At 27.1% G+C, this 25,866-nt stretch overlaps 1 long non-coding RNA gene across 1 annotated transcript; it reads left to right on the top strand.

The window, feature by feature from the left end:
- The first annotated feature begins 17,837 nt into the window (after positions 1-17,837).
- On the top strand, positions 17,838-20,770 carry LOC139426788 (uncharacterized). The gene is made up of 2 exons (XR_011638010.1): positions 17,838-18,110; positions 20,431-20,770. It is a non-coding gene; the product is annotated as an uncharacterized lncRNA (long non-coding RNA).
- Positions 20,771-25,866: the final 5,096 nt, after the last annotated feature.

The following is a 25,866-nucleotide window of genomic DNA, read 5'->3' as shown; positions in this document are numbered from 1 at the left end:
TCTGTCAATAGTGCTTGTTTTGTTATTGCAATTTATGTTTGTTTTAGAATTTATCCAGATTTCTATATATCATTCATTAAAAAAAATTATGCCATAAATTACTTTTCTTCGAAATGTCTTGTTTTAATGATTCATTTTCATATTAGATCAAAAAAATATACACCGACTTAACTTTAGAAGGGCACTTTAAAGCATCCAAATTAGTAAGTATATAAAGTATAAAGCATATAGTAAGTAATTAAAGTATATTTATTTCATATCGGTAATATCCATGTTTTTGTTATTATTTTTAATTTAGCATAAAACCTGCATTGTAATAGAATTTCTATTTGAATTGTTTTATAAATTCCTCATTTATCTTTTGTAATCATGTTTGAGAACTTAATATTTTAGATCGTGAAAATAACACAATAGACTATTAAAATAAGCCGCAGTTTGCCTACATCACCAATTAGTCATTGATATGATACAGCAACTCTGCAACTTGTTTACAAACTCGTTAGATAAATTGCTATTGGTAAAATATTGCAGGGGGAAATTAGCTTATATATTAGTTTTGTGAGATTAGTTAGATTAGTGTAATAAAAGCGCGAATTGAAGCGTTTCGTGAATAATTTTGAATTTACTGATTTAACCTAAAATTCAGTATAGCAATGTTAAATGAGATAAACATTCCCTTAAATTTAAACAGTAGCTGTGAACCAATTTTTTTGAGAGTGTATTTTTTTGAAGTTAGATGAAAACTCACTTCAATGATCATACACTTTCGGAAAAATGGGCTCAAAGGTGAATCATAATATCAGCATCTTGAACAAGACTATACAAAATTGCTACCACATTAAAGTGTTAAAATGAAGCGTATTTCATTTCAATATGAATCACTCTATCGTGCAATAAAATTCATAGAGGATTAAGTTCCCCGACATTATGGTACAACATTAAACCATATTAAGGTTGCTACAAAGTTTCATAATATTGTGCTTCATCATGCTATAAATTTTGAACAATTGCTATAATTGATACTACGCGCAACACTGAGAAATAAAGTATGGTTAAAAGTACCAGAATACGTTAACATTTACAGTGTTTCTGGCTTTATGGGAACCTCAAAAAACTTGGTAACTTTTACCGAAGCATTTTGGTAATGATTTTGGAAAAATTAACAGCAAAATATTGTTTCATAATATGTGATAAAATTTGGTGATTTTACCATAATACTTTAGAACATGATATAAAAACCATTTGTTTGGTTGAAATTTCCTGTAAACTTTATTTTTTCAACGAAATGTTTGGTAAGTGGAACAATGATTCAAAAAACCGGTAAACCGTTCCCATCTGAATGGAAAAATCACCAAATGAAGGGTTTAAATACTGTATATTTAGGTTTTATTAACCAGAAATGTTATTACTATACAGTACGGTGTTTTTACCAGCATTGTTTTCTTTGTGTACAATTAATTCTAATAGAAATTTTTTAATTTTTAATTTTCTGGGATTTGCTAGTTAGGTTTTAAGACTGTCATATAAATGTATTTTACTCTTTTAGAAATATTAGAGCGTGTTGAGGAAAATTATTGATCAAATTTTTCCATTCTTAATGTGGCACTCAGTTCACGAAATTTTTATGTAAAACATTGCTTCATAAACTTGTTTTCATGTTGCTTTGGATCAAATGAAAGTGCAACAAGGTTCTATTAAACAAATGATCAGGAGTTAAGCAAATTCGCAATATATGGCGGTTCAATGCATCAATATTAGAGTTCAGTGGTAATCCAATCTTTTTGACGGTCAAATTGTAACATATTATGCTTATAAAAACAGCATATATGCTTGTACATAGAAAAAGTTCTAATTGTAAAAAGGCTTAAAAAAGGTTAGAAAATAGGTGGAAATTTTAGAGAACATTAGGCAAAGTTTATCGATAAAGATTACTAAAACTTACATTAGTGATGGGAAAAATAGTAAGTTTTAACTCAATTTTAAGACCGTGCGACCGTAAACACTTTTCGATAGAAATTTTAGTTTTAAAAGCTCATTTTCACAAAAATATTTATGTTGCTTAAAATATATGATTTGCATAATTTTTATTTTATTATCCTCTCTTTCAGGATTTCGAAAAATGTCAAGCATTTTTTGTTGCAGTTTTATTGAAGTTTTTCAGAACTCTTCTATGCTATTCCAAGTGATTCTATGTAGACAAAGATATTTATTTCTCTGTTGTTTTTATTATTTTTAAAATTAAATATATATAGAAATTTGTGTAATATTTGTATTGATTAAGGTTATGTCTTTGTATTTACATGTCTTTGTATAATAAAATGTTAGCAAGAGGCAATATTGATTATGCTTTTAACTAATTTCAGGGTACATTCAATTCATTACATGAGATAACCAAGTGACTACATTAGTACATTTTTGTCCAATACACCTATTTTTTGTTAAATTTGCTGCAAGACTAAATATTATTTGTAAAACATGAATTCATGATCAATACCGCACTAAATGATCATCTGTAGACAGCCTCTTAATATTATCGGCTGTAGGTTGTATTTATTTCTGTATAGGGTACAATAGTATCACTAGATTCCTTAAAAACGCAACTTTTATTTTAAAACATATATATACTGACTACAAGGTATTATATACATATATATTGACAAGTTAAAACCTGAAAAATTACTTGTGAGATACAGATTTTCATAATTCTGGACAGCAGTTTTATTATTCTGCTTTTAAGCAGAATAGCACTGTAAAGAAAAAATTATTACGTATGTTTACCTAGTTAAGAAATGTTTTAATAAGTGGAAACATAGATTGTGCACAATCTAAACAATAGATTGTGCACAGCAAATCTTTAGGACTAAGGGGTTGAACTATGTGAAAAATATTCTTCTTTGCATAAAACAATTTAAATGAAAAAAATTACCTAGAAATATTTTCTTAGTTCATATATTAATAATTTATTCAAAAATGTATTAGATAGCTAGATATTTATTTAACTAATTGAATTAAATAAAAATTAGATTTGTGAGTTTTAATTACTCCTATAACTAGGTCAATGACCTTTCATAAATCTCAATAGACTAGAGGGATGCTGCTGGGTGTATATAAATTGCTGGCCCTCAATTATTGATTCACTGGTTACCCTCTACTGGAAAATGTCGGGCAATCACTCACCCTGCGCATTTTAGACAATACATGCTGGGTTCAGTACTACTGGCCATCGATAGGCCGGTATTGTTGGCTCGACAGAAGACCAGCCAGTCACTTTAGTGCAGTTGAAAGTGACTTGGAGCCCGCACAGACCCGTCGCTTTAGCTGGTGGCAAACAGCAGTTTTGTGGAGCTGGACCTACAGATTTGTTTTTGCTGGGGTAAAATGAAATTATCAACATTTCTTCGTGGTAATGTACAATGCTCATATTAATAAAAAGGTAACCTTTAATATTTTTTTAAATATAATTATTATATTTTTTGCATACTGAGATGCAATCTTAATGCTTCTAGGTACTAAGATAAAAAGAGATGTTAAAATATTTGTGCAAACAATATTCAAGCTACGAAATTAGACATAAAAACGAAATTTTTCTGAATAAACACGTCCTTTTTTTTGAAGGATTTGGATTTTTTACTCGAAAAGAAAAAGAATACGGTCCCCATTAATAATTTTCAATTTTTCAATTTTTACGTAGCGCGTCATATCACTAGAACTATTCAAATAAATCAAATAATGTTTGCACAAAATTATTAAACACATTCATCCGAAAGTAAGATTATAAAATAATGCAATATAAGAAGAGTAGTTTTTAAATAAATTTCAATATTTAATTAATATTTTCTATTATTTGTTCTTATAATGATATAAAAAATTAAGTAATAAGGTATACAGACATATCCACTATTATCAATGTAGTTTTAGATGAAAAAAATTCATAATTTGAACGGAACAAATCAAAGGAGTCTTAAAAACTGTCAATTTGAAATATTTTTTTTCAATTTATTCAGCGCGAAAAAATGAAATTAACATTACGGAGTATTCTCTTACTTTTACTATGGAGATTATTTTCTCTAAACTTCATCCGAAATGCAAATCATACGAAAATAAGGTGTGTTTATACAGAGAAAGTACAGGGAGTAAAATAAAATTACCGGACACTATAGTTATGACATTTCTAGAAAAATATTCTGGTTAATATAACTTAAATGAACGGTACGGAAACCATTTATTTGTCAGTTTCTCTGTTTGTAAGGTTACGGTTAGCCAGAAATTCTGGTTTTCAAAAACAGACGTTTTAAGGCCATACAGCATTTTATTGTTTGTTACCATATTTTATTGTTAATTTTATCAAAATCATTACCAACTCGCTTTATCAAAAATTACCGATATTTTTGGTGTTCCCATAAATCCTGAAATACGGTTAATTTTTCGATATTCTGGTTGTTCTATGCTCTTTCTCAGTGCACGTTTCTGAGTCCCATTTCGTAACTTAAAATTTCACTAATTATTTAGGATGTTTTAGTTTTTTTTAGAACTATTAAAATTGGATACGTTACAGTTCAATCGCTGGGGATACCGTGAGCCGTTTTTATTAAGAAGTAACGTTTTTTCTCTAAATTTTATTTTGTGCTTTGCACGCCCTCAAACAGTTGATGCTTCATTGAAATTTAATATAAATACCTTGATGCATAACCTTAACAAATATATTAAATTAAAACCATTTTTTTATATTGTAATCAAGTTTAAGAAGTTGATAATATGGTATAACTTGGCACCGTATTAATGTGCAGAAAATCTAAGCCATATTACGACTGAAAACTCTCCTAAACTTTAATAAATGTGTTGTCTTGTGAATAATCCTTCTTAATCTTAATTCCACAATGGTATGATTAACCTTCACTGTAAACAATACTAAGTTGAGCATAATACAGTATTAAAGTTATAGCAAATTTACATAGTATTATGTTTCATGGTAAGGGAATAATAGTTCTAAGTAGAACGGTACATTCACACATTTTAACGAAATGTTTCATTACAATGATGATGCAAACATTTTTATGCATTCATCAAGATTATTTGAATTATCGAAAGATAACATAGCCAAAATAAAGCCAACCCCTCATAATCAATAGGTCTAAAAATACTTTGGCGATCGCGAATCGCCAACAAGACTGTGAGAATTAGTATAACCATGTAACAGAAACATATTTGTGGTAAGAAATTAATAATAAAGAGTTATAAATAAATTTCGATTTGGCGATACAGTGAATTAATGAGTCTGCATTAGTATTGAAATAAAAAGTTAGCAGTTACCTTGATCGTTAAGAAAAAAATTTAATATTTTATGTTTGCTATGATTAAGATTAACTAATTGATTTAATTTAAATATAATTCGATTAATAATAAATGAAAAATTAAATTTAAGTAATTAAAGAAATTTAAAAAAGCTAGGAAATGTGCAATGTCTATTGTGGCATCACAATTACTTTCAATTGTACGATATAGCACATACACTGTAAAAATTTCCAGTTCTTTTTACAGACTCTATTTAAATATTTAAAAGCTTTTTGTGGACGTAGCTTCTCTCGATTTTTCTTCCTAATCATTAAAGGATTAAAACCGACAGTTCAGATTCTAGTTTTTACCATGCAGTTTTGCTTACCGTACGATAGCTTTACCTGTTTTTAAATCATTTTACGATTGTTTTCTTTACTTTATCTTGTTTTTTCAGTATTAATTTTATAGTTGTAGACTTTGTGAAAGTAAAAACTGCTTTAACAGTACTTATCTGCTTAAAAACAAACGTTTATTAAGTAAAATCTTTTCGTGATAAAAGGTTTTAAACAGATTACACCAGTTGAAAGTTTTTCTATAAATTGAGCAGTTATTTTTACAATATACAGATACCTTTAAAGCTTTTTTAAGACAAATGTTTCATAATATAAAACTAAACATGGATAACTCTCAAGTTATCCATGACTTTTGAACCTTTTGTATCTTGAATTTCTTTGTGAATCTAATATTTTACTTCAATTAATGATATTCATTCTCTTAAACATAATTTTAGAGTTAAAATGCATTTTAACTTCTGCGCTTTAGTTTAAAGCTACGTTAAAATTATTTTCTATGCTTTTGTTTAAGGCATTTCACTATGCCTTTGTATTTTATAATGTAAATATTTTCATATTTTAATTTATTCTTTATATGTCATTTATACTTGTTGCTAATGTAATTTTTTGTGTTTTATGTATGTTTTGTCTGTAGAATGTTTGTTCTACTCTCGTGTGTCCTGAATAGGGCGGGTCGAGGTATAAATAAACAATTATATAAAACTAAGTTACATTAATATTGTAATTCGCGAAGGGAATTCCCTTTTCAAAGAATTATATGTAAGTAGTATTGAATAGAAATTTAGTAATGTCTTAACCTATTTACACATGCTTTCCCGATGTTAAAAAAAGAAATTTATGTATTTTTGATTCCTGAAAAAAATTTAAACAATCTTAGTTAAAAGGAAAAAAAACCTTTGTAGAGTTTAAATGTTGAATATAGTCATTTCATTGAGAATAAATTCACCACTTTCGTATAACTAAACGCTATTGCTAAAAAAATAATTATTTACTGATTTTAATCTGAAGACTTGTACAGAAATAGATAGTGTAAATATTTTCGAAAGATTAAATTTAGTGAAGTTGAATGGAATATAAAAGTTAAGGGGGAGAACAACAAAGTTGAATCCTGTAAAAGCAAGTATAATTTTTTAATGAAGTCAGTTACGGTTGTGGTAAATTTAAACTTGATTCTTTTTTTTACTCTTTTTGCAAAAATATATTTATCTTCATTTTATCCAATTACAAGTACAAAAGTTTAAAAAGCATTTGTGCTTACATAATACAATGCTAATAACTTATTTTTTAGATTATCAACAACTTGCGGTACTCACAAGTTGAAAGAATAATTCAAATTTGATTCCATTTAAATTTTTCAAATCTACATAAAGGGTTTTGTTGCTGGTAGGTTTTTTAAGTTTTTTTTTACAAAATGGTGGTGTTTTGGAAAATTTTTTAAAAAAATTTCAAAAAATAAGTTGCATTTTTGTGAATCTCAAAAAACCAGCCAACCCAATTAAAAGATCCCTACTTGCAACGGAAACTATGTTTATTGTTAACACTGTGTCAACATTTGAAGTAAATCGGTTTAAACTTGCACTAGTTTGAGCAAGTAAGAGAACAGGTAAGTAAGAGAGATACAGTAAGTTTGCAGCAATACATAAAATTTTTCATCAATCTGTTATGCATCAGCACCAGATCCATAAGATGCTTCTTCTTCATCATTTTCAGTAGTCTCAAATGATAATGAAGCTCTTTTTCTTGTCGATCTATTCTCATGTGACGTCTTATATGTTCTTAGAGTAGCAGCTGAAATTCTGCGTACATCTTCCATTTGAGTATACTGTTCTGTTGTTGAGCCTATTGTTTATTTTTAGTTGTTCCAAAAACTGTAGATAATCTTTCGCAACATTCCTTAAAAAATTATTACTGTTGAATAGGTGGCAGTTTCCTCTAATTAAAACGAAAATATCATTAATGCTTGTTCTCACATAATTTGAACAGATTATTTCAGTAACAGAATACTCCATCTATAAACTGAGCTCACAAATTCATTTGATCAAGCATATCACTGTGCGTTTTTCGTTGCTCATTGTGCACGGCATATTATGCTATAACTTTTACATTTTTAAGAAAAATCAATACAATATTATTAATAATATATAATAATATTATGAAGATTAACTACCAAAAATACCATTTTTTTTTTCACTTTTGGAAAATTTTACTGTATCGTTCCCCTTAAAGCTTCCATTAATTCTAATAGCAAAATATAAGATAAAATGGCAAATTTAAGATACTTTTTCAAAAGTTTTGCGTAATATGAAATGATGCTTTTTTGAGAATAATATGCTATTTTAATAACTGCTGTGAGTTTGCAACTGGTACTCATGACTGTTAGCTTTATTTTAGCTTATTTTAGCTTATTTTTAGCTTATTTTTAGCTTATTTTTAGCTTATTTTAGCTTATTTTTAGCTTATTTTTAGCTTATTTTAGCTTAATTTTAGCTTATTTAGCTAGAACTTTTAACGTTTATTCTGAAAATAGCGCAATAAATACGTCAATATGGAGAAAAGCCACAGTTATAAATCGTATGTGGTCTGATTTTTTAATATTTAAAAATTTGCTCTAATGCTGCATTATCTGGGATCGCTCATAAAAATTTGCAGAAACTGAGAAAAATGCTGTGATTTTGATTAATTTTATTTACGTGGAAAAATGCCTCCAAATTGGCATTTTTAAAAAAATTTAAGAATTTTTTGAAATATTTAAGCTATTTTTCCGTTCTAAAGCCCAGATAATTCATTACATAAGATTTATATAGTTTAAAATCATTGCATTAGTTCAATCGTAAGGTACTAAGGCACTTAAACTATGTTTTTTTCTCTTGGCGACAGAGCTTTGAAAAACAGTGTTAAAAAAACTTAATTATTTACGATAATATTTACTATAATAATTATCTATTAAAACTTAGATGGAAAAAATTCATTATAAAAGATTAAAAAATGCAAAATATAAGATTAAGTTACAAAATTTTTAATACGAAATCTAAATTATTTGCTATGATATTTACTATTATATTTATCTGAAAATTCATTATAAAAGGTTTAAAAATGCAAAATATAAGATTAAGTTACAAAATTTTTAATAAGAATACTAAATTATTTACTATTATATTTATCTGAAAATCCATTATAAAAGATTTAAAAATGCAAAATATAAGATTAAATTACAAAATTTTTAAGAAGAAATCTTAATTATTTACAATGATATTTACAATTATATTTATTTAGCAAAACTTCGATTGAAAAAATGCATTAGTTTTTTTTATAACGTTATGAATGCTTTTTCTTTTACTGAAATTTACTTTATTTCACCATTATAAAACAAAGCCTTTTTTTAATTATTTACTATGATATTTACTATAATATTTATCTTTTTAAACGCAGCTAAAAATGCTTTATAAAAGGCGTTATTAATGCATTATTTGTCTATTAATACAATAATATTTCTACTTTGTTCAAACTCGTTTTAAGGAAAAGAAAATCATTGTCAATTAAATTCACCCTAAAAACTGTGTTCATTAAACAAATTTTCTCAAAATGTTAAGTAATGTGTTTTATAGAAATTTTATGTCAACTTATAACAAAAATATGGACCAGTTTTAAAAATTTTCAATAACTACGATCAAGCAAATTTTTAAAAAATGACTTTTGTAGCCAACCAGGTACCATTTAAGTATTTTGAGATGAATAAACTTGCCTGATGATTACAATTTTTAATTCACCACAATTTACATATTTATTAAACTACATTTTCTAAGCAGTAATCAGTTCATATGTTATGGTTTATATGTTATGGTTAGTAGTAATCAGTTCATCAGTCATGGTTTTAGGATCCAGTATTTTTTAATTTAGAATAATTAAAGCAAATAAAAAGAGATTTTCATTTTGCAAAAATAAAATAACAGCAGTTAATTCAGGTAGTAAAAATCACTTGCTTAAACTTAAAGTTTTCGTTTATATCAGGCATCAGGATAATAGATACAATTAATTCAGTAAAACTAAAATTTGTATGTTAAAAAAAGAAAAAATATAAGAAAAAAATTTTGCTTTAGACTGCGTACTTACAATCACTGTACTTTAAGTTATAAATATAATAAAAACCTACAAAAACAGAGCATTATACTTTTATTCTACTTTATAATTTAAAATTTTTATTCGATTTCTTTATAAGATGGTTATCAGTATTTTTTTACTAGTACCTTGCATTAAAAATACTCTTTTAAAAAAATCATTTCTTTCTTTAAAAATTTTTTGCTTAAAATGAAGGCAGAGAAAATAAAGTTTACAATTGGTCTCTTCTTGCATTGTATTTTTACGTTAATTATATTTTAATGGAATAGCATATCATTAAAAAATAAATTTTTCAAAACTACTTCGCATTTTATTTTTATATTATTACCCGATTTAAGGAGAAAAAAAGTGCTTTTGAATTACAATATTGAATTTCTTTTTCAAACTAGTGGGTTCCAGAATATAATTTCCATGAAAAGGAAAAATAATTGGCTCTTAGAAAAACGCGTTTCCAAATGATAAATTTCATGCTTGTGCATCAGAGGTAAGTTATCGAGTCAATTAACTTTGGAATGTTACACAGTTAACAAATTATTTATATTGTTAATTATAAATTTAGTTTAAATTTAGTTTCTCTTTAATGTTGACAGAATTAGTTGAATATTTTGGAATTACTAAAGCGAGCGAGTGAATATTACTCCAATTAGCGAGGAAAGCGAGCGCGAATTGTACGGCGATCCTAAATGAACTGCAGAACTTGTTGCGGGGATTGGCAAGTGAAGCAAACAAGGTCTGTGTTCTATATTTTTATGCAACTCTCAGCTAATAATTTTTAAACAAAAAATAAATCATTTAAATTATTAATTAATTGTTACTTAAGTAATTGCAAAACTATACCAGAGGTAAGTTTCAGCAATGATAAGTATGAATATATAAAAAAATAAGTTAGTTTGTAATAAAAAAAATATTTATTTAATGACTAAATTAATATAAATTACAATATAAAATAAAACGTAATTTTTAATATTTTAATGGCTTATTTCAATGATTTAATTTATTTGATAAATTATGTCAAACGTAACGAATTCAAAAAAAATAAACTCCGTATTAAGAAACCGCAACGTAATTAAACGCGAACGATTTTAATAATTGAAAGAAAGGTAAGAGCCATTTTTGTTGAACCATTGAAATTTAATGTTGAAATTTGATTTTAAAAAAAAATTTATATAGTAATTTAAAAAAAGTTCTTATAGTATAGAGTTTACGTTGAAGTAAATATAGTTAATTATTAAACATAATTATTAGACGATAATTGAAAGGGAGAATAGTTGAAAGAGGTATTTAACACTATTTAAATGGAACAGATATCTAACTCTAGGAGTAAAACCAAAAAAAAAGAGAAAAAAATGGACAACACAACAATGGATGTTCACGTTGGTTTGCTTCATTCATATGTAGCACAAGTTATACCATATCCTTATCTGGATTAATTCTACTTCAAACTAAATTTTGCGGAAGGATATGTGCAGTGCGCCAAAAAAAGGTTACCCTGAATAACTTTTGATTTAATGATCGGATCTTCATCTCCTAGGACTCAATCTGAATGGGTCGAAGATAAAACCTCAAATATGCGAATTTATTAGAACATGCTATATTTTAAGTTACGAAATCACACACACAAAAACGTACTTTCTCTGAATAAATATACCATTTTACGACGGATTCGAATTTCTAGTTAAGTAGCATATCATCCCCCTCGAATCCTTAAGAATGAGTCCTAGAACGTGAAGATCCGATCATTTGATCAAAATTAATTCAGAGTTTTCCCTTTTTTGACGCACTCCACATGTACTAGCATTATCTTCAGATCATCACGTAAAGATGAATCCTAGACTATCATCATCAACCCATCGATGTAGTACAAGCGTGAATTTAACAATCAAATCAAGTAATTAAATTTGAAACAACTTGTTTAATCAAATGCAGCACTCATGTGCCTCCATTTTCTTAATATCCTCACTAAGGATGAATCCTGAACCATCATCAATACCCAATACAATGTAACACAAGAGTGTCTTTATCAAATCAAATCAAATATGATGTAATTAAATTGAGTGCCACTCGAAAGTATTTTCTTTTTTATCACTAATAATGGATGCCAATCCATCACCAATATTTCGTCAGTGTAATAAATTTCTGACCGCACTAATCAATTTTGATGTAGTTTTATATATGATCAGCATTTGTCAGTAATTTCGTCACCTTATCGCTAAGCATATGAATCTCAAACTGACGTCAATTGCCCCCCAGTGTATCGCGAGTATGAGGTTCACAGTAAGAGCATATATATCATTGTCATATTCCAGGGTAGGCCAAAGCCTTTGTTTGAAGATTCTGCCAGAACAAACTATTTCTTCTTCTGACCTGATAGTTTTTTTTGTTCAATCACTCTCAAGTCTAATTCAACAGAATCGAGATATTTCTTCTTTAAATTTCATACCAGGAATTTCTTTCTGGGGGGGGGTAGTCGGCCACTGTACAACCCTAAATCTTAATTACTAGGAATAGAAATAGCTTTTTTGAATACAATGTAACTTGCAATGTAAAAGTGAAGTTAAATTTCAAAGAAAAAAAGGTAAAAAATCAAAGATAAATAATTTCTTGATATTTTGAAGCGACGAGAAATTGAGCGATAACAAATTCTTGACCTAACGAAACATTGATACTTCACCTTCGCAAAACAATGCCTAAGGTTAGCGTTTCACGAAACATTAAACACCGGCTGATTATTACTTAGTAATTTCACATGCACAAAGCATTTGTTATTAATGGATTTTGAGTAAATAGTGTCATTAAACTAGTTGTGTCAAAACTTTCTTACGTTTTGAAAAATGCATTCATTTCACGACAAATTTGATGGACGATCTTTTGGATAAATTGTTATGAGAGACTTTGTCAATTAAATATATACCTTATCTGGAATATATACCTTCGCTATATTACAGAAAGTGACGGGAGTTTCAGGAAATGAGGTTAAATAAGCATTTCGGAAATAAATATTTTCTTGTCGACTGACAAAATATATACGTTTGCATATCTACATTTAGATAAATGTTTCCGAAGTCTTTTGTTTTGATAAACACTTTGTCAAGGTATTTTAGAGCAACCTAGAACGATAATATTTGATTTTAATATTTGCATTAAAACCATCTCTAGAACTATAAATAATAACATATAGTCAAATAAATATATTTTATAGAATATACAAATTATAATCCAAGGGCTTCCTGAAGTGAAATACCAAAGTTTTTCTACAATTTTTATAACTTCCTAATTATTATTTCAATTTCATGAGCTACTCCTGATTAGCTACTATATTGATTATAAAAGAAAATCGTTTAGAAATAAAATGTATTGGGAGTACAAATTAGTTCGGTCCGCTTTGTTGTGGTCAAAAATGCATTTATTTCAGAACAAAATGAATGAACAGATTAATCAAAGTATTGTCTATCGCTAGCTACTACTTTTTCCCACCTCTCAGGCAATTTTCGAATTCCATCTCGAAAAAATGCCTCGTCTTTTGAGTCGTTATAAGTTAGGAGCCAATTTTCGATTTCTGCGAAAGAAGTGAGCTGGCGACCTGCAAAATCATGCTGCATCCGTCGGAACAACCAGTAATCAAAAGGAGCAATGTCCAGAGAATACAGCGGGTGCAGTAAAATATCCCCCTTGAGCGTTTCCAAGTAGTTTTTTACGACTTTTGAGACATCGGGCTGACCGTTATTATGCAGAAGAATAACTTTGTCATGTCTTAGCTCGTATTCCGCCCTTTTTTCTCGTAATGCAAGGTTCAAATGAATCAATTGTTGCCTATACCAATCACCCGTAATGGAATCACCAGTTTGTAGCAGCTCATAGTATACAAAACTATTCACCATTTATCATTCACCATTTCCCATTCTTTATTTACCATTAACCATTCTTGAAACGTCGAAACCATTCCCTAAATGATTTATCAGTTGGAGCATTGTCAACATAAGCTTCTACAAGCATTTGATGCGCTTCAGCTGCACTTTTTTTCCAATTAAAGCAGAAACATAAAACCTCCCGCAAATGGTGCTTCATTACAGCAAAATTTGACATATTTAACAAATTAAAAAACAAGGTTTTTGTATGAAACTCAAGGCGATATAAACTGAATATTATTGACAGATGTTTTAACTCTCTGAAACCACCAAAACCAGCTGTCTCTATATAACATTCATAACAGCAGAGCCATTTTTTAAAAACGGACCGAACTAATTTGTACACCCAATACTGTATTTAGTAGCTTTTTCGTTCTTATAGCTTACTGGAAGTCCTGGCTTTGAAAATTATAGTTCTTATTACTACACAATTTAGTAAAAAATACAAAACTAATAAGTAAATTTATCTGACAAAGTGGTTTTTACTTATATATATATATATATATATATATATATATATATATATATATATATATATATATATATATATATATATATATATATATATATATATATATATATATATATATATATATATATATATATATATATATATATATATATATATATATATATATATATATATATATATATATATATATATATATATATATATATATATATATATATATATATATATATATATATATATATATATATATATATATATATATATATATATATATATATATATATATATATATATATATATATATATATATATATATATATATATATATATATATATATATATATATATATATATATATATATATATATATATATATATATATATATATATATATATATATATATATATATATATATATATATATATATATATATATATATATATATATATATATATATATATATATATATATATATATATATATATATATATATATATATATATATATATATATATATATATATATATATATATATATATATATATATATATATATATATATATATATATATATATATATATATATATATATATATATATATATATATATATATATATATATATATATATATATATATATATANTGCAATTAATAAATAAATAAAAAAAAATAAAAAATACCACATTTTAAAAAAATACTACGAAAAATACCATACCCCTTTTTTTGGTGAAAAAATACTACCGTAGTATTAAAAATACTACGTCTGGCAACCCTGAAGTTACTATGAATTTCTTGTTTTTCAGTGTTACCAACAAATATCGAAAGAAGAATTTAATTTTAATTTCAAAGCTTATGTAAAAAAATATTGATAAAAGGTGGACTTATTCACAATGGCTTCTGAAATTATTATACAATATATTCAGAAGCTATTAAAAAAAGGGCTGTCTAACCTAGAAAAAAGTAACCAACGAGTTAATCCTTTAATAACTTAGAAGAATATTATTTATTTCATCAAAATTTCCAAAAATCAGAAAATATCAAAAAATGGACTTAACCGCATTGGCTTCTGAGCGGCTCATATATCAAAACGTGTCGGTAAAATCTTTTTTGTGTAATAGAGCAGTAAACAAAGTAAATTTATCATATTCTGGTTGCTTTTTCCATTTATTTTTCTGAGTGTAAAATGAGACGAAAACAATACACAATACATTATCTTACTAAATTTCTGCACTTTTTCGTGTCAGCATTTTAAGCTATAAAAAATCTTCATCTGCTATTAATGCTATTTTAAAATATGGTGTGTGTGCTAATCCATACGCTACACAACACACGACTCTAAATCTAGACAAAAGAAATTCAAATAAGAAAAAAAAAATGTATATGTAATAAAATTATTTCGGTTCTATCACGAAAATTCCTTAGACACAATTCAGTCAATCGTCATTTCTGACTTTCATCACTTACGCTGTTTTTCGAAGCTCTGTAGCCAAGAAAAAAGAAAAACGCCATAGTTATAGTTTAAGAGCCTTACAGTTGAAGCAATGTGATGACTTTAAACTATCTATCTCACCTTGCTGTAATGAATTATGTAGGCTTTAGGACAAGCAAATAACTTAAATATTTTAAAGTTATTAAACTTTTTTTTGAATATCTTCAATTTAGTGACATTTTTCCACCTAGATTAAAATTATCAAAATCACTGCCACATTATCAATTTTTGAAGGTAATGCGACATTGGCATTAATTTTCAAATATTAAAAAATTACACTATAAACCCTTTTTATTTTCACAAAATTCTTGCGATTCTCCATTGTGACATTTTGTGACATTTTCAAAATTAGCGTTGACAGCGCTGAATTTAGATAGGCTAAAATTAAGCTAACAGTCATGAGTAACAGTTGCAAACTCCCAGCTGTTATAAGAATGGCATATTATTCACAAAAAACATTATTTCATATTACAACGGAGTCTTCGAAAAAAATATAAAAAAAGGTTTATGCAACGTTATTTCTGCTTTTTGCACGTTGTTTAGTTTCATAAAACCATTGCACAAATTTAACCCTATCTTTACTTCCTTATTTTATATTATCCTTATATTTCATCACACTGAAACCTTTTCCTAGTGAAAATAAAATATAAGAGTTTTCCAAGCAATCATATCTATGAATAATACAAACATTATTAAGACTAATATCCTTAGTTTAAATTACAGTTGATATTGTCAAATCAGTTTTGAAAGTCTGGATGCAACGTACATGGCTTGAAGCAAAGAATCATTATTGATTAGACTAGATGATTTTATAATATCGATTATGTAATTATCATCATCAGTACATTGAATATCTCAGGATGGGCTCATGTTTTTCTTTGATAAGATTATATGGATGGTAATAGTACTTCGATTCTTCAAATTCTGCATTTCAAATCTCTTTTATATGCGTCTAATAATCGAAACTTGGATCATATTTTTTCTCCTTTTCTTTTTTCTTTTTACTTTGCTTTTTACAGGGTTTAACTTATTCATTCTGAAAGCATGAGCAATCCATTTTGATCCACTACTTTTGATAAATTTCATAATAATATTTTTATGTATAGAAAACTTTACAAAGCAATACTTAACATATATACATAGATTTATGATTATTCAATATATACTTAAAAAACTTTAACGAAGCATTATATCCAACTTATATTTCGTACTAGATAATTTTGTTAGGTCAAAAGATAAATTAAAGAAATTTAATTAAAAAAGACATTCTAAAATTTGAAAATGAAAACATACATATAAACTGATGAAAAAATCCTGGTGAAACTACAGCACAGTATACAATGATATTTCCTGTTTGTTTGTTTTTTAAATTTTTTTTTTTCAATTATTCTAGTTAAACCGAAATAAACAGTATTTAAACTATTCATTAGGTAATTTTTCCATTCATATGGTAGCAGTTCACCGGAAATTCTGGTTTTCCAACTTATATTTCTAATTACCACAATTCAGCAAAATGAACAAAGTTTAAAAGTAAATTTGACTGGAATAAAATGTTTCTATGCCATGCCTTAAGGCATCAGAACAAAAATCACTAGATTTTATCACATGTTATAAAACCATATTTTATTATTAATTTTATCAAAATCATTACCAAAAGTGCTTCAGAAAAAATTACCAAACTTTTTGGCGTTCCCATATAGTTAGAAGCCAGGTAAATTTCACCATATTCTGGTAGTTCTGACCATACTTTCCTTATAAGAGTAACTAACTAATGAAAATATTAAGCCACAAATGAGTCCAAATGTATGATGTAGATTATTTGCACGTTACAATTATTTTAAAGAGAATTCAAATAAATATCAAATACTACTTTTATTTCTCCCAGATGAATACACTAAATAAAAGATAGACTTTTCAATCAAAGAGCAAAATAATAAATCATCATTTATGAAAACAAACTGTCAGCTTGTTACACCAGTGATTTATTTTAAATTCGTAACATGAGAACTAAATATGTTCTTGTTATCGAATTAACATCAGCATCCTTCATCATTATTTTATGCTTTTATTTCTATCAACCCTACACAAAGAAAAAAAAAATTATAAGATGAATTCATTAATGAAAGAAAAAATAGAATAGTAACAAAAGTCTAGACATCCAATTAAAGTAGTATTGAAATCATAATTAAACTGAAAATAATGGCTCTCATATAGGAAATATAAATAGAAGCAGCCTTACATCTATCTTTCCTTCAAACTTTGGAAACTACCTAATTATATTATAACTCAAGTGAAAGGAAAAGTGATTCGGTGAAAAATAAATGTAATTATAAATTTTAGCATTGTCGTTGTATTGAAACATGATTGAGGAAAAGAATGGTGAATTTTTAAAAAAAATAATTTCATGCCTTGTTAAGAAATTTTAATAATGCTTGGTGATTATTTTTAATTCACATTTGATGTATAATTCATTCTATATGCGGAATGTTATTTATCTCAGGTAAGTTTTTTTATAAGTAAATTGTTCGTATATTGTTCGAAATATTTTAATTATCATAATTTTTTTCATTTAAAATAAAATAAAATAAAAAGAGCTAAAATGATACTATGTGAACATGGTGATATTTCTGTCAAGAAGTTTGAGTTAGTTGACTTCATATTGATTAGAATAAAATGTTTAATTATGTAATAGAAATTAATCATAATTAAAATAGTTTGTCGTGGGAAAAAACACTAAAATTAGCAATACATTTACGATTGAATATAAAAAATACTTCGAAATCACGAAAACAAAATGACACAATTAATAAAATAAAAGTATATAAAAGAGATAAAATAAAACTTTTTCAGCAAAAATACTGGAGTTGGACTAGCTTTGAACTATTTTCATGTCATAAGTTAACAATTTATGAGTTTCAGAGCTTTGAACTATTTTCATGTCATAAGTTAACAATTTTTGAGTTTTAGAGCTTTGAACTATTTTCATGTCATAAGTTAACAATTTTTGAGTTTCCAAGCTTTGAACTATTTTCGTGTCATAAGTCAACAATTTTTGAGTTTCAGAGCTTTGATCTATTTTCATGTCATAAGTTGACAATTTTTGAGTTTCAGAGCTTTGAACTATTTTCATGTCATAAGTTAACAATTTTTGAGTTTCAGAAAAGAACTATTTATTGTTAAAAGATAATTGAAGAATTAAAAAAACAACCAAAATCCTACATTATTACACAGAATTCTCATGCAAATCATACCATTTCGTAAATTCGCAGATTTTAGAAAAAAAGAAATTCATGTACGGAAATGATTGTGAAAATTCACGTCGAGACAAACATGCAACCCTAGTTATAATTTAAATACAATAGCTCACCAGTTAAAAATATTTGATATACCAGCTTTATCATCTATAGGTAAGTCTCTAAGTCTCTTTACTTAGTCAAATTATACTTTTATTCAGGAGATCACTTTAGTAATGACGAGGATTTTAAAGTGACGGAGCTTAAGCGAGTCATTTTTACATTTTTTTAAAAATGAAACCAGTAAAGAAAAAGTGGAACTTTGGCTATTAATATAATTATTAGTTTATTAAAATACATTTGATGTGAGCAAACAGTTTGATGTTAAATATGAATAACTATATAAAATATATAAAAATATTAACTAAGAATAAAAATATATAATAATAATAGACATCAATAGCATGTGTTGCCGAGATGAAATATATATCTAATTTAAATGCCACTGGGAAACAGTTTGAAAATAACTAATTTTTAATTAAAATTTTGATGAAAAAAATATATATATTGCAAATTGCAGTTTTGAGAAAATTCCCCTTCAAAAACGTAGGTTATTTGACTATACTTTGACGCTTCTTATACTTTCATAGTACAAATGAAAAATATGTACTTTTACTAATACATCTTTACTTTTTGAATTTACCTTGCATTTTTGAATTAAAGTATGTACCTCCTTCGTACATTTTTATTTTTAAAATGTTTTCTTGTATTTTTGAGCTAACCCACAGACGGTTCTGCACGTAAAAACGTGAGAAGTCGTATTTTAACTTGCAGTCTTCTTCGCATAGCAAAACCGGTCAGCTAGTAAGTTAAAGTATGCAGTTATTACTTGAACCTTTTTATTTCTGACTTTTTTCATGCACTTACAGTAAAAAAAGAACTGATATTTGTAAATCAAATTGTTATTAAAACTTAGTTATTATTCATTGTGAATCTGACTAAAAACTTGAGACATATTTCTTAATATTTCCGTATTTCTTAGTTGTAAATAAAAGCAGTTGTTGAAGATTACTGTAATTAAGAGTCTTACATATAGTTTTGTAAACACAGAAATTCAAACAAGAATTTTAAAAAAATATTTAAATAATAAATTATTAGAGCAGTTTTTGAAGATATATTCAGATCAGTCTTACATATATATCTTTTATATACAAAAAAATATAAGCTGCCTAACAAAAGGTATTTATTAAGACAAATAATTTTTAAATTCTTCCTTTTCGTATTTAAAAAAAATATTATATTTTTTTTTCAAATACTGGCACATAACAATCTGCGAATTAAAATTAAAACTTCTTCAGAATTTGCATATTTTGTTCTAGAAAACAAAAGAATATTTGAATGTGTCTTTTTTTCTCTTATACACAAATATGAAGTCTCCTAAAGTGAATATTTAAACTGTCATTCTCACATTTTTTTAAATTTATTTTTCATACTTTTGTTTGTAATATAGATCTATACTAAAAATATAAAGCATTTTTTTGTTGAAAAAGTGATAAGAAAAAAAATTGTGATAAATGTCTTTTACAGAATTCCGTGATATGACATGAAGACGACAACTGTTATTTTGACATGAGAAATTATGCATGAAAATGGTCATAACTTCCTTTTAGTAGTCAGCATCTCTTCACTCATATGTCAAGCAGAATAATATTTTCAAGATATTCTATCCCACTGAAATTATTCATGCATGAAACAGTCTTTGTTTTTTTCTTTCCCGGTCCTATTTTTTTAAACTTTTTGAGCTGCATATAAAAGTAAAAAATTCTTAACAACAATTATATGTATTTCTTTTTATTGCCTACTGTTCTTTCAAAGCATATATTTATATTTTAAACACATAATTGTAAATAAATCAAATTTATTTTAATTTAGAAGAGTATTGTACAAAAATACACACTTAGAGTATTCATTCTAAAATTATGGTAAAATAAATAGCAGCAATCTGTCTTACCAATTAGCAGTACTGTTTAAGGTAAAGAAAAAATTTCAAATTTATGGTTTTGAAATCGCATACAACCAGTATGATTAAAAACCATGAATGCCAAAGTATACGGTATTTTATTACAATAATGGTTTCTAAACCATATGAAAAATTTATCTGGGAATTGGAGATAGTGTAGCAGATTTATGATGATGCGTGCATGAGAACATCGTCTTCAAATAGTCTAGGGTCACAAATTAGGGAGTGCAGGGTGCTGGAACTCTTCGTGAATCGAAGAAAATAGGGGAAATATTGTGGTGTCAAAGCTGGGAATCGAACTCTCGTTCTGTCGGTCAAGATATTGACAGATATGCTCTCTCGGCTATAATATAACCATATATTAAATCACCAAATATGGATATTCAAGTATGGTAAAATAAGCAGCAGAGGCCAGTTCATCAAATTTACTGTAAAGTTTAAGGTAAAGAATATTTTTTACCTTTGAGGTTTTTAAACCGTTAATAACTGGTATGTTTAAAAACCGTAAGAATGAAATTTAACTAGACATTGAAGTTAAGTTATGTTAAGTTTCCCCACTATGGTAGCACTTTTCCCTGATCGCTTTGCTACAAGGTTCTAACACTTCAAAGCAAGCAACAAAATGGCTGGATGATGATGGAATGAATATTTTAAAACGGTGTGTTTTATCGCCTAATCTCAGTTCCATATAATTTTTGGGAAATAATGAACAATATACTTAAAAAACTGGGAAAGAAGACATTTTTACAAAAATGAAAAGTTTTTTTTTTCTTTGGTTCTTTCAAGGTTGCCTTGAGATCATTTTTGATTTGGGTGTCAAGGTTGATTTGAGGTTAATTCGAAATTGATTTCAAAACCAACCTTAAAAGATCATCCTCCCAAGGTGTATAATCAAGGTGAAGTTATTTTATTCACACTTAAAGATGAGGTTGATGAAAATCTACTTTAGAGCAATCTGATTAGGAAGATTATTTTTGAGGTGTATGGTTTATTTCAACTACACTTTAAGCATATACGTCCATTTGACGTGTGAATTAACTTCACCTGATCTAAACTAAAATTATTTCTGAGTTATAAATGTGATTTATTTTGTGAGGTGTAAAAGTGGTTAAATTTAGGTTTATTAGTGAGGTTATTTTTGGTACAAAACATAACTTTGTTTTTTACCGCAGGTACAGTTTTTTACATTTGTCAACCTCAAAACAACATCAAAAACATTTTATGCGTTTGCTAGAGCAGTTAAGGAATTGAAGGAAGATATGAAAAAAATGTCGAGCGAAACAACTTTCTACAGTTTCATATCTCTCGTAGAATATATGCTTAGAGAACTTCAAAAGGATATTGATGTTGAAGCAGAAAGAATTAACTATTGATTTATCTGCATAATGTTGTATAAAATAAGCCATCTTTTATTTCAATAATATATTTTACTTCTACACCAAAAAGATTTTAATTTCTGACTTATTAAGCTTGATCATTATTTACTTAAAGCATGTTTTGAAAGTCCGAAATTTATTGTTTCGCACTGTATGCCCTGTATATATATATATTACATTTTAAATTAAAGAATAGTCATAACATTTTAAAAATATGTATAAAAATAAAATTTAATTTTATGGTTGAAATGAATTTGATGTAATGAATTAAATAAATATTGTTTTTAAATTCGAAATACTAAAGATATACTATTGCATCCAAACTGTAAACTTAAAACCACAAAAAATCCGCATAGTTTCAAAGTAAAAACTCAAATAATCAAAGAGTAAATATCAATTGCATGCACTGCAAAAAAAAAAACTGGATCAAATTACTGTATAAAGTACAGGCACTTTGCGTGCATCGACTACAAAATCCATTTTTAACGTAAAATATGATACCTTAATTCTTACATTGGCATTTATTTAAATATAGTGATTCGGGAATTTTACGGTAATTATCACTGTAAAAAATACGTTATATCAGATTTTTTGTTTTCTAACATTCTCTGTTAAAAATGATTTTACGGAAAAAGTACCGGTACTCGGAGAGTCGACTTTTTACTCTAATTTGATGCGTAATTTTTTACATTTTGTACGGTAACACGTAAGTTGTGTATGAAAGAAATGTTAAATCTATCTGATATGAACTGACATTCCTCATAATTGGTTCAAAATTCTTGACATAAATATTTTTTTAGTTGTGCCATATAACTAAACAAATATTAGCATTTGTTGTAATAGGAATAAGAGAATGGTGAAATATTTTTTTCCCTATTGTCAACATATTCTCATATTCATTAAAATATTATTCTAAACCTTAATTTACTTGGTTTTACAAATTATACTCTAAGTTAGCACTAAGTTAGTTCATTTTTTACATTTTTTTCACTGTTACAACAATTAGTGCAAACACAAGCCACCACTTAGAAACCTTAAATATATCTTCTTATGCCTCCTTTTGCACGAAATGCAACCCGTATTTGCAAGAGCATCGAATCTATAAGTTCTTTCACTACATTTACTCCTATGTCTAGGAAATATCATACATTGGCTACAGAGGCTTCAAGATCCTTTAAATTAGTTTGAGGAGGATGTAGAACATCGATTCTACAAGTTTTTTTGACCACATTTACTCGTATGTCTAGGAAGTATCATGCATTGGATACAGAGACTTCAAGATCCTTTAAATTAGATTGAGGAGGATGTAGAACATCGATTCTACAAGTTTTTTTGACCACATTTACTCGTATGTCTAGGAAATATCATGCATTGGCTACAGAGGCTTCAAGATCCTTTAAACTAGATTGAGGAGGATGTAGAACATCGATTCTACAAGTTCTTTTACTACATTTACTCGTATGTCTAGGAAATATCATGCATTGGCTACAGAGGCTTCATGATCCTTTAAATTAGATTGAGGAGGATGTAGAGCATCGATTCTACAAGTTTGTTGACTACATTCACTCGTATGTCTAGGAAATATCATGCATTGACTACAGATACTTCAAGATCCTTTAAATTAGATTGAGGAGGATGTAGAACATCGATTCTACAAGTTTTTTTGACCACATTTACTCGTATGTCTAGGAAATATCATGCATTGGCTACAGAGACTTCAAGATCCCTTAAATTAGATTGAGGAGGATATAGAGCATCGATTCTACAAGTTTTTGGACTACATTTACTCTTATGTCTAGGAAATATCATGCATTGGCTACAGAGACTTCAAGATCCCTTAAATTAGATTGAGGAAGATGTTGCTATCAGATGTGCTTTTCCAACATGTCGCAGAAATTTTTATTAAGATAATATCCGGTTTTTAAGATGGCTAAGGAAGATGTTGAAAGTCAGATTAAAATTTATTGAACCAATTTTGCACGCTTCTGCCAGATGCGCTTCTGGCTACCATAAAATATTTGTCACCTTTGGAGAAATGCAAAACTTCACGATTAATTTGATGATTTACCAAAACTTAAACTGAAACTGTATAAAACATATTTTGTTCCCATGAGGCCACTTACGGCCCCTTTCCTATTAATCTTTAGTTTGATCTTCGTGGTGCTTCGATGAGGTTGTGGAATGCAAATAAAGTAAAGGAGTGTCCACGTGGATCAGTGAGACTCTGACTTGTTTTGCCAAAGCGTCCAAGATTTTGATTTGTCAATGTGTCCATAAACACGAACCCATCACATCCTTTCAATCAGATAATGCCTTACTTCATGGTACTCCCAGCAGAACCTTATACAGTGCGAACAAGGCAAGTGGAAATCTCCTAAGTTTCTAGTTTATTAGCTCTATCTCTATGTATTATAATAAACAAATAAATATTTTCTGCAGTCATAATAACAAGAATAAAATCAGGACATAATACTTACTTCTTATTACGATCTATATTTTAATCAAATACACTAAATTATATCTTAAAAATTTAATCCCTCAAATCTTCAGTTTATTTTCCGAATTGAAACTACCATCGAAAATATTATTTTAATCTATTCAAAAAATGTTTAATTGCTTCAGGGACGAACTTCAATACTAATAAAAATAAGAGATCTAAAACCTACACACTTTGTATCTCATGAATGTATTTCTTTTACGAGACCACACAGATTTTTTTTTGTTTTCTCCCAGAATCGAATAAAAAAAAAGAATTATGTTCCGCACAATATTTCGGTATTATTTAAATAAATTATGGCGAAGAAAAATTAAGAAACACAATAATTACTTTTACCTCAAGCTAATTTTTTTTTATGAATGACTTTTTGCTTTACACTATCTTCAGATTAAACAAATTTACTTACAATACACGCTTTTTTCTCATAAATATAAACAATAAAAAGTGTTTATTGGATTACAAAGTCGTTAATTTCATCATAATCATAAACTGTTTATATTCCTACTCTTTGACTATGAAGAATCGTTGAAAAAATTGCTATGTTTCCGAATAACAGAAGTAAAAATAAAATCCCTAAAGAAAATATTTCATTTTTTTACAATGTCAGGTCTTTTTTTTGACCTAAAAACTCTTTTTTTACTGATTATTCTATTTCAGAAAGAAAAAAATTTCTATAACGAAAGATATTAATTGTATTTTCTTTCATTATATTAGGTCTAGATTATAGGTATAAATCAAAAGTTTTTACGATGTTTTTTTAATTACGGTGGGGATTTAATAACACTTAACCTTATTCTATTTCTCACCATTTTTGTTAAATTTCAACATATTTTACATAAACTAATCTTTATTTTTGCTAAACCTATAAAGTTAATACATGGCATACATACTGAAATGAAATATTTTCTATTACACTAAACTGATTACATTTTTTTAGTTAATACTTATATTAAACCTTTAATACGTATAATCATCTTTTTTTAAAGAAACAATCAGTAAAAATGTTTATTTTGGTATTCTCTTAACTTAAAACCTATTTAACTTCCCTTCTTAATAATATAAAATCCACTACAAAATTTTATCAAATCAAAACGCTCTTTTAGCAAAAATTAGGGGAATATGTTTTTATT

This window comes from Parasteatoda tepidariorum, chromosome 10 (assembly GCF_043381705.1).
Source record: "Parasteatoda tepidariorum isolate YZ-2023 chromosome 10, CAS_Ptep_4.0, whole genome shotgun sequence".
NCBI lineage: Eukaryota > Metazoa > Arthropoda > Arachnida > Araneae > Theridiidae > Parasteatoda > Parasteatoda tepidariorum.
This window is presented reverse-complemented; position numbering and strand designations above follow the sequence as displayed.